This window comes from Peromyscus californicus, unplaced genomic scaffold, assembly GCF_007827085.1.
Source record: "Peromyscus californicus insignis strain IS unplaced genomic scaffold, ASM782708v3 Scaffold_5__1_contigs__length_169319896, whole genome shotgun sequence".
In the NCBI taxonomy this organism is placed as follows: domain Eukaryota; kingdom Metazoa; phylum Chordata; class Mammalia; order Rodentia; family Cricetidae; genus Peromyscus; species Peromyscus californicus.
The window spans coordinates 85,994,694-86,007,961 of record NW_026294573.1 but is presented as its reverse complement, the minus strand read 5'-3'; positions in this window follow the sequence as shown (position 1 = coordinate 86,007,961).

Genomic DNA, 13,268 nt, shown 5'->3' with positions numbered 1-13,268 from the left:
GATGATAAGTCTCGCAATTTGCTCATCATTGTCTTCAAAGCTATTTTGGTTGTTTTAAGTTCTATGTATTTCCAAGTAGATTTCACAGCTTGTCAACTTCTTTTCTTCCACTTTTTTTTTGTGGTGCTGGGGGTGAGAGCCAGGGCTTCACACATTATAGGTGAAAACTCTGCAACAGAGCCGCATCTTCAACGCAGCTTGTCAGTTTCTTTTGTTCTCCTTGTTTCTGAGAGTCTCATGCATACATAAAATGTACTGTCACCATATTCACCTGCATTCCCTGCTGGGAGCCCCCTTTCACTGCCTGTCGTACCCCTTCTGAGTTCTACTTCGTCCCGCAGGGGCTGTGTTAGAGAAAAATGACACCCTGTCTTGTTTACTTCTCAACTGTTGTGACAAAACACCACCACGACCAAGGAACTTAGAAAAGAAAGCATTGAATTGATCTTATGTTTCAAAAGGTTAGATCCCATGATGGCAGAGCAGAGGCAGAGCCGTAGGAACAGCTGAGAGCTCACATTCTGATCTTCAAGTAGGAGGCCGAGAACACCCGGGGAATGACCAGAATTTTTTGAAACCTCTTAGACTATCCCTAGTGACACACCTCCTCCAACAAGACCACACCTCCTAATCCCTCCCTAAAGGTGCCACCAACTGGGGACCAAGTTTTCAAACATATGGACCTATGGGGGCCCTTCTCACTCAAGCTACCACATACCTCCTCCTCCATCAGCCATTAGCCATCATTATTCCCTAAAGAAGAGATGGGCCTCATAGGTATTTCTCTAGTATTTTCATTAGTTTCTCAATTTCTATTAAAAAAAAAAACACACCCATAGAAATTTTAACTGGCATGACATTTTTTTTTTTCTCAACACAGTTCTCTGTGTACCTTTGGAGCCTGTCCTAGAACTTACTCTGTAGACCAGGCTGGCCTCAAACTCATCGAGATCTACCTGCCTCTGACTCCCGAGTGCTGGGATTAAAGGAGTGCACTACCACCACCACCCAGCATGACATTGTTTTTTTTTTTTTTTTTTTTTTGGTTTTTCGAGACAGGGTTTCTCTGTGTAGCTTTGCGCCTTTTCCTGGAACTCACTTGGTAGCCCAGGCTGGCCTCGAACTCACAGAGATCCGCCTGGCTCTGCCTCCCGAGTGCTGGGATTAAAGGCGTGAGCCACCACCGCCCGGCATGACATTGTTTTTAAGGACCAGTTTGGGTAGACTTTTTTTGGCTTATTCTTGCAGTCTCTCTCTGTGTAAGGTCTTCATCTCCTCTCAGAACTACTTTAGAATTTTCAATCTGAAGAATTTTTACATCTTTCATTAGAAATTATCTTTATGTCTGTGAAAGTTTAAGTATTATTACAATTGCTATGCTTCCCCGAATTTTGTTTTCCAATTTCCTGTTGACAGTTTAAGGCATAGAATTTATTTGTAGATACCCACACTTTATCTAGCAACTTCTTAAAGAAGAAAGGTGACTTGCAGAAGATTACTGGGAGGTGAGAACACAGAAGTGTGAGGGATTAAGAGGAGCGAATGAGAAGAGAGTAAATATTGTCAAAGGGCACGGTGTGCATGGCAAACTATGAAATGTAATACTATAACAGTGACGATGTCAATACAGTTGTTCATAAATCTCATTTAAAACTATCTACATAATATAGTAATGCAAAATTTAATTTCCTTTCTTTCTTTCTTCTTTCCTTCTCTCTCTCTCTCTCTCTCTCTCTCTCTCTCTCTCTCTCTCTCTCTCTCTTTCTTTCTTTCTTTCATCATCTTACTCTGGCTAGACCCTCACTTTGGTATTGAATAGAATGGGTGATATTGGGCAATCCTCAGTACTTTACCGTGGAGTATCATTCCAGTTGTATGTTTTTATAAGTATGGTTTCTTTGTTTCCTGGCATTGTTTTAAAGGGCAATGAATGTAGGGGGAACACTCCCATTCTTTAGAAGTTTCTTTCACACCAAAGAACTGGAGCGCATGCTACCCCATGTCTCCCTTGCTCTTGTTTACTCTGCCACAGGGAGGCTTGACCCCCTTCTCTGCTGGGTGCCTGTGCTGGCCAGTGGGATATCAATTTGACACAAGCTGGAGTCACCTGAGAGGCGGGAACTCCAATTAGGAAAGTTTCCATAAGATCTGGCTATAGGCAAGCCCGCAGGGAATTTTCTTAGTGGTTGATGTGGGCCAGCTCATTGTGGGTGGTGCCACCCTGGGCTGGTTGTCTTGGATTGTCTAAGAAAGTGGGCTGAATAAACCAGTAAGCAGCAGCCTCCATGACCTCTGCATCAGCTCCTGCCTCCAGGTTCCTGCCCTGTTTGAGTTCCTGTCCTGACTTCCTTCAATGAGATGATCAGGGATGTGGGAGCCAAATAAATCCTTTCTTCTACAAGTTGTTTCTGGTCATGGAATTTCACCCTAGCAGTAGTGACATTTTCTAAGACAGTGCCCCTGGGAACAGTGAGAATCTTTCTTTTAATTTTATGACATTACATTTCAGTATTTAAAATTAAAAAATGGCATTTTGTTTATTATTATTATTTTTATTATTATTGGAGTGTAGGTGGGTAGGTGGGTGGGTAGGTGCACCCATGCCACAGTAATCATTTAGAAGTCAGAGGATACTTTATTGTTATCTGTGTAAAGTTTGCAGCTTTACTTGGGTTTGGGGGGCCAATTCAGATTACTAGACAAGTATCTTAAGCATACTAAGTCATCTCAGCAGCCCCTCTATCAGTATTTTTTTTTTTTTTATAAAACAAGCATGTCACAAGGAAATTTGAAAAATAGTTCTGTCTGTGCTAGATATTTTCCAAGTGTGATCTTCAGGGGTCATTGGATTCTCCTTCCTCATCTTGTGGCCCTTTCCCTGTTTCATTTCCTCTTCTGTGCTCTTCCTAGTGTACTTTTCCATGTTTCTTCCCTTCCCTCCCTTGATCCCACCACATCTGCACAGCTGTGGTGGTCCTCCCCTCATCCCCAGCTGGTGGGATCCACAGGGTTGCTTTCTGATTGATTTCAGACACCACCACCGTGTACACTGAATTAAATTAGTCTCTCAGGGCTTTGCTTGCTTCTCTTGAGATTGGGGATAACAATAGGGCCAACCCTACAGAAATAAGATGAAATGAGCCCTCTGGATGTAAAAGTTCTTAGACAAGAGCCTGGATGATAGCAAGCTCATTGTACATCAGCTATTGCTATTAGCTGATACTACATTTGTGAGCTTTAACATACATCATCATATACTTTTATCAGAATGCTTTGTGCACACATGACCTCTCTTCCAAATGAGTTTCCAAACTCCATAAAAGCACACCTGGGGCTCACACTTTTCTTTCATTTCCATTGTGCTTGTCAAATTTACTAACCACAATGAAACTAATAATTTGGAATTCAGGGGTTTTTAAATCTGTATTTCTGATAATATCATTAGCCTGGTCCTTTTTGAAGCTCTGATGTAGATGGCAGCTATGCCTCTCCATGCAGACCTTTTGTTCTTTTGAGTACTGGGAAGAGATGAAGAAGCTTCTCAAAGAAATTGGATGAAAATGAATTTGACCTCTGAAAATCTGGGTTGGAGTCCTTCGGAAACATTGCTCAGTGAGATGCCCTGTGTCTCAGCCTCAGCATCTGTATCTCCATATCAGTAAAAGGGGGACCACAATGCCTCCCCTTTAACACCATATTTAGCTTTCTCCCATATTCAGATTTAAAACTACTCCAACAGTCACATCTCTTAGATGAGAACAGTCCTCAAAAGTAGCTGAACCCCTGGAATACAGTGTCAACTTTGCAGTCATGTGTATGTGTGTGTGTGTGAATTTGTGTGTACACTAACACAACATTGTTGAAGTGACAACATCTGTAAAGAAAGCAGACCAATTACCAAGGACAGTTTTTCTACAGATACTAACAGTTTGGGTGGAGCAGGTTTAAAAATAGACAAAAAACAATTTTGAAAAATTGTACAATAACCACAGAGGAAAAATCAGTTCTATTGTCTAGGACATAAATTATGCTTTTATGGGTAAGGCTTATGTGCATTGCTACCAATTTTCTACAACTTTCAGGATTATAATAATTTAGAGACAATGGCAGCTTGAAATAACCCCACTTCATGAAGCAATGCTCTCAGGAAACTTGTGTCTCAGAATTTCCTCCTTTACCTCATATTTTTGCAAATAGAACATCATTCTTGTTCATACTTGATGTAAAAGGAGGAAAGAATAAACACAGGAAGCTTGTGTTTGTAAGTGACAGCAGCTTTCCGCATGTGACTCCAAGAGTGGTGGCATTTTTTCCTTCCTGGCCGTCTACTATGTCTCTCTACTCGCAGGGATGTGCTTTGGTACTTGTTTTAGCAGGTCCTCATGTCTCATATTATAATTCTAGAGGTCTGAGTAGTTCAATCTAAAATACAGCCATAAAGAGAAATTTTAAATCCACACAGGCTTCATTAAACGCCCCTTACTAGTGTAAATGGAAAGATTATTTTTATTTCCCTTGAATGGAAATGCTGGTCTTTGCTTCCTTGGGTAGGTAGCTACCTGAAAACCAAAACAAAGACCCCACAGGGCAAAAACCATGCGACACTTTTCCGGCAGCATTGTGTTCTTATATCTTCTTTAGAGAGACTTTTATTAAACTCCCTTACATTTTTTAACTTTGTGAGATGAGGTCTCAATGTGTGGTCCAGGCTTGCCTTGATTTACTGTGTCCTCCAACTCTCCTCCTGCCTCACTACCCCAGCCCCCACAAGGCGGGCATTCTAGATGTGCACCACATGTCCACCAGCTCAGAAGCCCTCCTCGTGACTGTAAAGTTCACATACTCAACTGGCAGCCTCCTTATTTTAGAACACAGTCTTCACTTTAGTAACCCACATACACTAATGTGCTTTTTCAAAACCAAATGAACTCTTGGCCTTTCAGGTCTAATTCAAAGTTTTGATAGTAGGAAGCTCTCAGCAGCTGCTTCTCTAACTCAAGCCATCAAGATTTAAAATGAAGTAAAAACAAAACAAAACAGCAATGGTGCAACAACAAAATAAATATGTTGTCAAAGCGTGGTGTTATGGCAACTTCTCTACTGTACGAGTGGGTGGGGCTTAACCTCTGTTTAGAGGGTCCACGTTGTTATCTTTTTCTCCTTTCTCCTTTTGGTAGATTTGTGTCAGAGGCCTCTTTTTCTTTTCCCTCCCTTCCTCCCTCCCTCCCCCTCCCTTCCTCCCTCTTTCCCTCCCTCCTTCTTCCCTTCTTCCTTCTCTCCCACTCTTTTCAACATCTTCATGCTATGAGGATGAAGACATATTACCAAGTACATGGTCAAGGCCTATGAATTTCCCCCAACCTTGACAGGCCTAATTGTGAAAAACTTTGATACACCCTCTATCACTGCAGGCAGTCTTGAGGGGTTCAGGTAGAAATGTTAGAGTGCTATTCACTTTGTGTGTGAGTTTATAATGTGTGTGGGAGTGAACTGTGCATATCTGAACGTACAAGGCACCAATAAAAATAAGCAGGGCTAATGAACATTTTCTTTAAAGGGCCGAATAGTCAGATTTTCAGGACAGCCACTCACTCCCCTCACTGCTGTTGCATAAAACCAGCAACGGATTCTGAGCGATGAAGGATGAAGCTGAGCTGCTTTTACACTTCTTGGTCAGCCATTCCCAGAGGCTGCCCCTTGCTGACCCCTATACAAAAGTGTAGTACTGGGTAAAACTAGCAAGACCAGGGCCCCCGGTCTTTATCAGTGAACGGTATTGCTTAGTTCTCTCAACTGTCATCCGAAGTAATTGTTTTGTAAACCCAAAAGTGCTGTGTAGGCATCAAAGATGGCATTTGCTCCACCTTTCACTTATTGAAGAAATAGACATCAAATACCCACTGTGTGTCAAGAGCTCTCCTCAAGTCACAATGATGATAGATAAGAATGAGTCACATAAAGTTTAGAAAAGGTACTATTGCTGGAGTGTTGGGTGTTTGTCAGGTTGGGCTCCTAGCACAGGATGGCAGCCTGAAGGTGGGAGTGGGATCTTACCCCAGAAGGAATTAGTTCTCATACAGGCACTCATGAAGGGAAGTGGTTCATCCTAGGCAGGAAATGAGTACACACTTTGGGATGGGGTGGCCATACTTCTTCCTCTCTCTGGTGCCCAGGAAAATCGTGCCAAGACTCCAAATTATAGAAAGATCTGAGTGATTCTGCATGCGGGAGTGAGCTGTTTCCTGGCTATTCTGGGTTTGGCTTAGGGTGATTAGTATCATCCAGTTCATACTTTTCCACTCCCCAGTGTCAGCGGCAAAAAGGAGAGGTACCCAACTTCTGGAGCAACCAGCACAAAAACTCAAGATTCTGCAGAGGCACAAAGGAGCAAGTCCTTTTCTGGAGCCCAGAGTAGAGTGGGAATAGCAGAGGATCAGGCCAGAGTAACTAACGGAAGAATGCCTTTACTTTGTAGACATGAGAGGGAGTGTGTTCTGCATTTAGATGCCATTCTTACAGAACAAAGGCAAACATGTAGGGTGCAGAGTGTGAGGCCATCGGGCTCATGTTGGATGTCTAATTTAGCCTGAGAGTGATTCTTGAGAAATGATGTCTGATTTGAGATTTTATCAAAGAAGTAAAGTTAACTAAGCTGAATGGGTAGGAGTGGGGTAACATCCTTGTGGCTGATGCTTGCCCAAGGTCAAGTGTCTCCTGACTGCTCACAATACTGTGGGGATAGATGAGACTCTGGAGTCAGATGGAGAATGTTTACATCTGGTTCTTCAGCTAAGAAGTTTCTTATGCTGGGACAAGCTTTTACATTTCTCGGAACCCCCATTTCTCCAATAATCTCATGTGACTATTGGGAGGGTGGAAATGGCTTACAGTATCCGGGAGCTTCAGCATGCTGCCTGGAACCTGGTGAGCAAGGACTCAGTAAGCGTTAGCAATAATGTTTGTGTGTTTTAGAGTGGTTTAAACAAATATGCCATGACTGACATCAGGGGAGCGTGAAAAGATCACAGTTGAGGTCTGTGTATTTGTGAATATACATCAACAGCAGAAATGAAGTCTCCTTCAGCCTTTGGTTACTGGTTCCTTAATTGTACTGTCCATCCTGGAAAGGGTTAGGCCTTTTTTTCCCTGACTGCAGAGCTTCTGCTGACTATATAAGGACAGCTAGTAAAAGGAAACCAGAGAGACAGCAGAGGGCAGAGGAATCAGAAGGTCACCACAGTTACGTCATCTGCGGTCCTAGCCATGGGAATGGAATGGTGAGTTATTTAGTCTTGGTGTCTCTTGGAGGAAGACTGACTTCAGCTTAGTGTGTCCTGAGACATTTTAGTCAATAGGTTGGGCTATAGTTCCCTCATTCTACTGATGGTGGGATCCCGTTATTTCTTTCCCCACTGGTCACCTCTGCAGGTTTTCTCTCCTTTCTTTGTCACAGGGAAAGTACAACCTTCACTGGAGCATCTGTATGGTGTCTGAAGATTTCTTCTCCTAATCCCAGCACTTGCCTAAGAGTCCCAAGGGAGAAAGCAGGTTAAAAGGCAAGGTTTAAAAACTGATGATAATTACCAATGAACAGTAGCGTCATGTTGACTCCGTGATGTGTTCTCTAAATTCTAGACTGTCATACTTGTCCAGGTGCAGAAAGGGAAGGGAGAATCTATTTCCCAAAGGCAGATGGAGCAGGTGGAATGGGGGACACAGTGGATTCTAAACAGTCTCTACTAGGGAAGCCAGTGTTCTCCAGACATCATGGTGCTTGGGGATAGCTCATGATTCTTAACAAAATTCCACATTGTTTCATCCCTATAAGAGATGCTACATTTTATGCAATTTGTCTGGTGATGCCAAACACTAGGACATAATTTGGATGGTAAAAATTTAATCTATCAATTTTATTATGTTGCTTATTTTAGCACACATTAAAAATTTTAATTTAAAGTATTTTTTATTTATTCTTTACCAGTTGTATAATAAATAAAATGTATCTTGCTCATATCACACTCCACCTACCTTTATCTCTTCTTTCCTGGTTTTAATGACCCACGGAGTTCAATTGGTTTTGCCTGCATGTGCATGGTCAATCCACCAGCAGCTACAGCCACAAAGGAAAACTGCACTCCCCAGTTATTCATTGCCAATAGCCCCTCAGCTCGGGGTAGAGCCTCATGAGCCCCTCCACTATTTATGCTAGAATAAATGCACATTTTGAGTTTATTCTCCATGAGAATAAATCAAGCCACTTCCCAGGCAGACACCATCTGATTCCTTAAATGATGCCAAGAAGTATTTTGTTTAAAAAATAATCATTGCCTTAATCGTCATCTCACCAAACAAGAGAGAGAAAGGCAAGTGCCAACCACCTTGTTTGTAGCGCTGTATGTTTTCCTAATAACCCCAGGAAAGCAGTTTATGGTCTCAGGTACTGGAGTAAGGAAGAGGAGTGGGCGGGGTTTAAACCTAGCACACTCATTTCTTTCCAAGTCTGGGCACCTGCAGTGAGTACAACAACCTCATCTCTTCATGGTTTCTCCTTGCTTCCTGAAACACATGCATAAGATCTAACAAAACACAAGTGTCACAAGACAACACACACTGCACGCTATCCCATGTAGAATTTTTAAATTAAAAATTTTATTATTTTTTTTGAGAATTTTGTACTGTATGTTTTAATCGTGTTTACCCTCTCTTTCAACTTATTCCAGATCCACTCCCTTCCCCACCCACCCAACTTTGTGTCCTCCAAGTCCATTTTTGAAATAATGTTTTAGCTATTCTTTGAAAATTCCATACATGCATAAAGTGTATTTTGATTGTTCCTGATTCCTGCTTTCAAAACTCTCCTCAACCCAATTTCATGTCCTCCTCCCCTTTCTCCCTCTTCCTGTCCCTCTTCATGTCTCTCTATCTCTATCTCTCTTTCTTTAGAATATCTCACTGAGTCCAGTTAGGGCCATCCATGTGCACATGGGCATGGGGCTGTACACCGGAGCGTGGGTGATCTATTAGCACCTACACCCCTCAAAGAAAAATGATTCTCCTTTCTCTATCAAACGACACTAGATCTTCAGCTAGGAGTACGGCCTTGTGAGTTCCTTCCCCATCTGTGTTGGAATTTAGATTGGCTTGATCTTGTGCAGGCCTACGGTAACCATAGTTTCTGTGAGTTCATAAGCACAAGGGCCATATCGTATCTGGAAGACATTATTCCACAGTGTCTCTCCCCATCCTCCAGCTCTTAGTTTTTTTCTGCCTCCTCTTTTGCTAAGTACTGGTGAGAGTTTATAATTGTCCCGTTTAGGGCTGAGCTCTAATAGCTACTTGTTGCAGACCAGTTACAACTGCTGCCCACTTCAAAGAGAAGTTTCTCTGACCAGTTGAGTCTAGCACAGATTTATGGGTATAGACATAAATATTTAGAAGCTAGTTTGGCAAACAGACCTTTCAGCAAAATAACAACAGTAGGATCCTCCCTAGGGCCAATGATCTCCTAGCCATGAACTTTTGACTACGTTTATAGCATCAGACATGAGTTCTATCCTCGGGATCAGAACTCAAATTCAACCAGAAAATAGTTTGCTAACCCCATAACAGTCATACCATCATTGTACCAGTGGGCACATCTTATCTAGTGGACAAGTATTGGAGCTTGCAGGGTCCAGAACTACATAAGATCACTGATGCCTTTTTTCTTTCAGTGAAAAGTATGGCACCTTTTGGCCCTGGCTAAACTGAGATTGATTTCTCTGTATTCTGCAGCCAAAGTGTGTGGTGTCTTCCTTGGGTTTTACTGTCTAGTTATGATGAGAAGCTAAGAGCAATGACAATAGACTGTGCTGTTTGGAGACTGCTGGGGCCTCCCTGACTAATAACTCATAGAAAGATGTCCCATGCTGAGCACTGAGATTTTAAGTAATAACTCATGTCTTCTGGGAGCCATATTGTCCACCCATGCAAGGTACCTCTGTTCAAGATCCTTTAAAAATATATTCTGTAATTATCTTACAAATATGGGACAGGTCTCCATAAAGCTTTTTCATACATCCTTAGTTTTGGTTAATCCGCTCCTTAACTCTCCTTACTCCCATCCTCCAAAACCACTAACTCTTAAACTTGTTTTAAAACTTAGGAAGTTAGAATAATCCTGATGCTTATATTCAAGCCTCAGAGATTATAATTTAATTGCTCTTGTGTGGAGCTTTGGATTTTAGGATTAAAAAAAAAACAAACAACTTTCATTTGATTCTAGGGTACACCAAAAGGTAATAAAAATTCTCTGAGGTTAGTATCATCACTAATTATTTCTAACATCAATATGACGAAAATAGCAAACTTTCAACTTAGAGTAAGAAGAGGGGACATGCATTATTACATAGCATATACACTACACTTTGCCTATAAGAACCATCCAGTAAAGGCAAGGAAGAATGGCCCTTTCCCCTTCCGAGTTCTCAGATAGAACAGGTGAATATTATCTTCTGCATACACCATCTTTATTTAATAGGCATTCTCTGAAATAATGTGTTGAAAACCATTCATAAGAAAAACAGCACATTAAGTTACATTTCTATATTTTGGGTTTATTTTTAAGTGTTGAGATGGAAACAGGATGTCTTATGCAATGTCCTTTCCATAAAATGGTCTTGGGTTTTAAATAGCTTTCTTCAATATTCATTTATAAAATATTCAGTAAATAGTCAGCCATGTCCCAGGAACCGTGCTGACTGTGCCTAGTGATGAATAAGTGGTGCCTTCTTGGATTTGAATGTCAGTGGGGATGTCCACAGAGAGAACCAAGGGATGCAATGAAGAGTGGTGTCACTGAGCATGGGGGAAGCATCGGAAGAGCCAGAAGACTCCCATTAGGAAGAAACACGGAAATAGGAAAGAGAGCAATGAAAAGGAAAATGTGAGTAAGCTTTTCATGGGAAAGAAGAAATTAGACACCTGGTGACAGGGAAGATTTGGAAGGCTGGATAAATGGGAAGGACTTAAATGTGATTTGAGCAAAGACAGCAGGAAGAGGGGCAGGCACAAAGGAGAGATATGTGAGGCTCCTGAATTAAACTCTACCAGTCACTGGTTGTGAGATGTTGGCCATGCCACTCAAAGCATGGACTCTTCGTGTCATTATTGGTAGCATGGGTGTAATGATATCTATGTCCTAAGGCTGGTTGGAAGAAGAAACAAATGAATGTATGAAAAATGCCAAACAAGTAAGAGCTTGAAAAATGACTGCTACTACTCTCAATTATTAATGTTGTCTGGAGGTGGCCTTGTAAGGAGTGAGACAGCCAAGGATGTGAGTTGGGAAGGATTTCGAACAATGTAGGTGAGTTGATGGTGGTTGGAATGAGATACTGGAGGAATGGTCAGATGCTACTTGGTAGGAAATATAAAGAATCATGAAAGACTGCCAGGAAGAGAACAATGGCTAAGTGCAGCCAGTTTGGACATATTGAGATTGTATTCAATAGAAATCCATAGGAGGGAAGAGGCTTCATTCTAGCACACTACCAAGGCCAACTAGAGATTGACCACAGTGCTTTAAATAGGACTGACAGAACAGAATGAGCCTTTATCGAGGCAACTGCTCCAGCCACTCCCAGGAAGTAAAATGCCACAATAGCAGTCACCCCTTCAACAGTCCAGCAACCAGGAGGCTGGTCCCTAGAACCACAACACTGTTGTCATGAACAGGAAACCAATGCCGTCAGGAAGCTGCTCCACTGCTGTGGATGACATTGCATTACCAGAATGGATGCTCTTCCTGCTCTAGCCAGCCTCCCTGTGACGTATTCTGCTAGCAGCTGAACACTGGGACATCTACCAATACAGCTGTAGACTAAAACCAAGTACCTCTCCACAGCTGTGCTTGCTGACTGAGTGGACAAACAATCCCAAGTCCTGCCTGTCTCAGACTCAATAGCACTGGAGTCCTAGCTACTCTGGGGTCAGGGAAGTATATTTTAGCTTTGAAACATCTGGACTGCTTACTAAGATAGTGGTTTACATAATACAGTGTGTGACTAACGAGACTATCATATAGCCAAGATGGCAAGTACAAGGGTTTTTATTTTGGTCCTCTCTGGCAATGTGAGATATTTCTTCTGGGTTGGGTGCAATTCTGGAAAAACTACTGTACTGGCTGGCACATATTAGTCTTCATTATAAAGTCACAGGAAAGAACCAAGGGTAGAGTCCAATGACTACTGAAGGCATGTGGCTGGATTTAAGGATAAAAGCAAGTTAGGGATGTATTTTTACAGGAATTTGAAGAAAGCCGTCACTCAAAGACACAAAAGTGAACTGTCATCCCATCAGATACTGGGGAAAATGAAGAAAAAGGAACCTGGACGAGACACAAGGAATCTAGACATTTGATCTTGGGAGAAGAACCCCTTTCTGGAGCTTTTCTTTGTCCTTATGTATGCTGGTACTTTTCAATTACTCTCTAGAAAAAGAACCAAATACAGAAAATATCCAGACTACCTTGGAAAGACACGGTGTAAATGCACTCACCATGCTGGGTCATACACTGGCACCCCTTATGGGGCCTGCTGTACACTGGCACTCAGGAAGGAAGTGTTGAATGCCTGAACAGAGAAGGGCAGTTCTCACGAGATAGAAAGAGCACTTCAAACCCATGAACTGTGGACTGGTGGCTGTGGAGCCCCCATGGGACTGGACTAGGCCCTCTGGACATGGAAGATGGTTGTTTGGCTCGAACTATTTGGGGGACACCCAGGCAGGGGGATCGGGATCTGTCCCTGGTGCATGGGCAGGCTTCTGGGAATCCGGTGCCTGTGATGTGACACCTTGCATAGCCTTGGTGCAGTGGGAAGGGGCTTGGTCCTGCCTAGGCTCAGTGTGCTGGGCTCTGCTGACTCCCCATGGGGGACCTCGATTTGGGGGATGTGGGGATGCCGGGTGGCTTGGGAAAGAGGGCTGGGGGGTCTGTGGATAGCATGAGGAGTGAGTAGAAAATTTCTTAGTAAAGAAAAAAAACATACTGGGGGGAAAAAAAAAAGAAAAGAAAGAGCACTTCAGATTCCTGGGAGTAAGGTTCACTTCTCAAACGTGGTCATAGGGTGTTTATGCCCTCATAGCCAAGCAGCTATGAGGACCACCATTTTCCTTTGTACAGAAAAATGACAGTGAGAGGTGAGAGTTACACACACACACACACACACACACACACACACACACACACACACACAAGTGCATTGCAGTAACGTGAATTAAACGTTTTC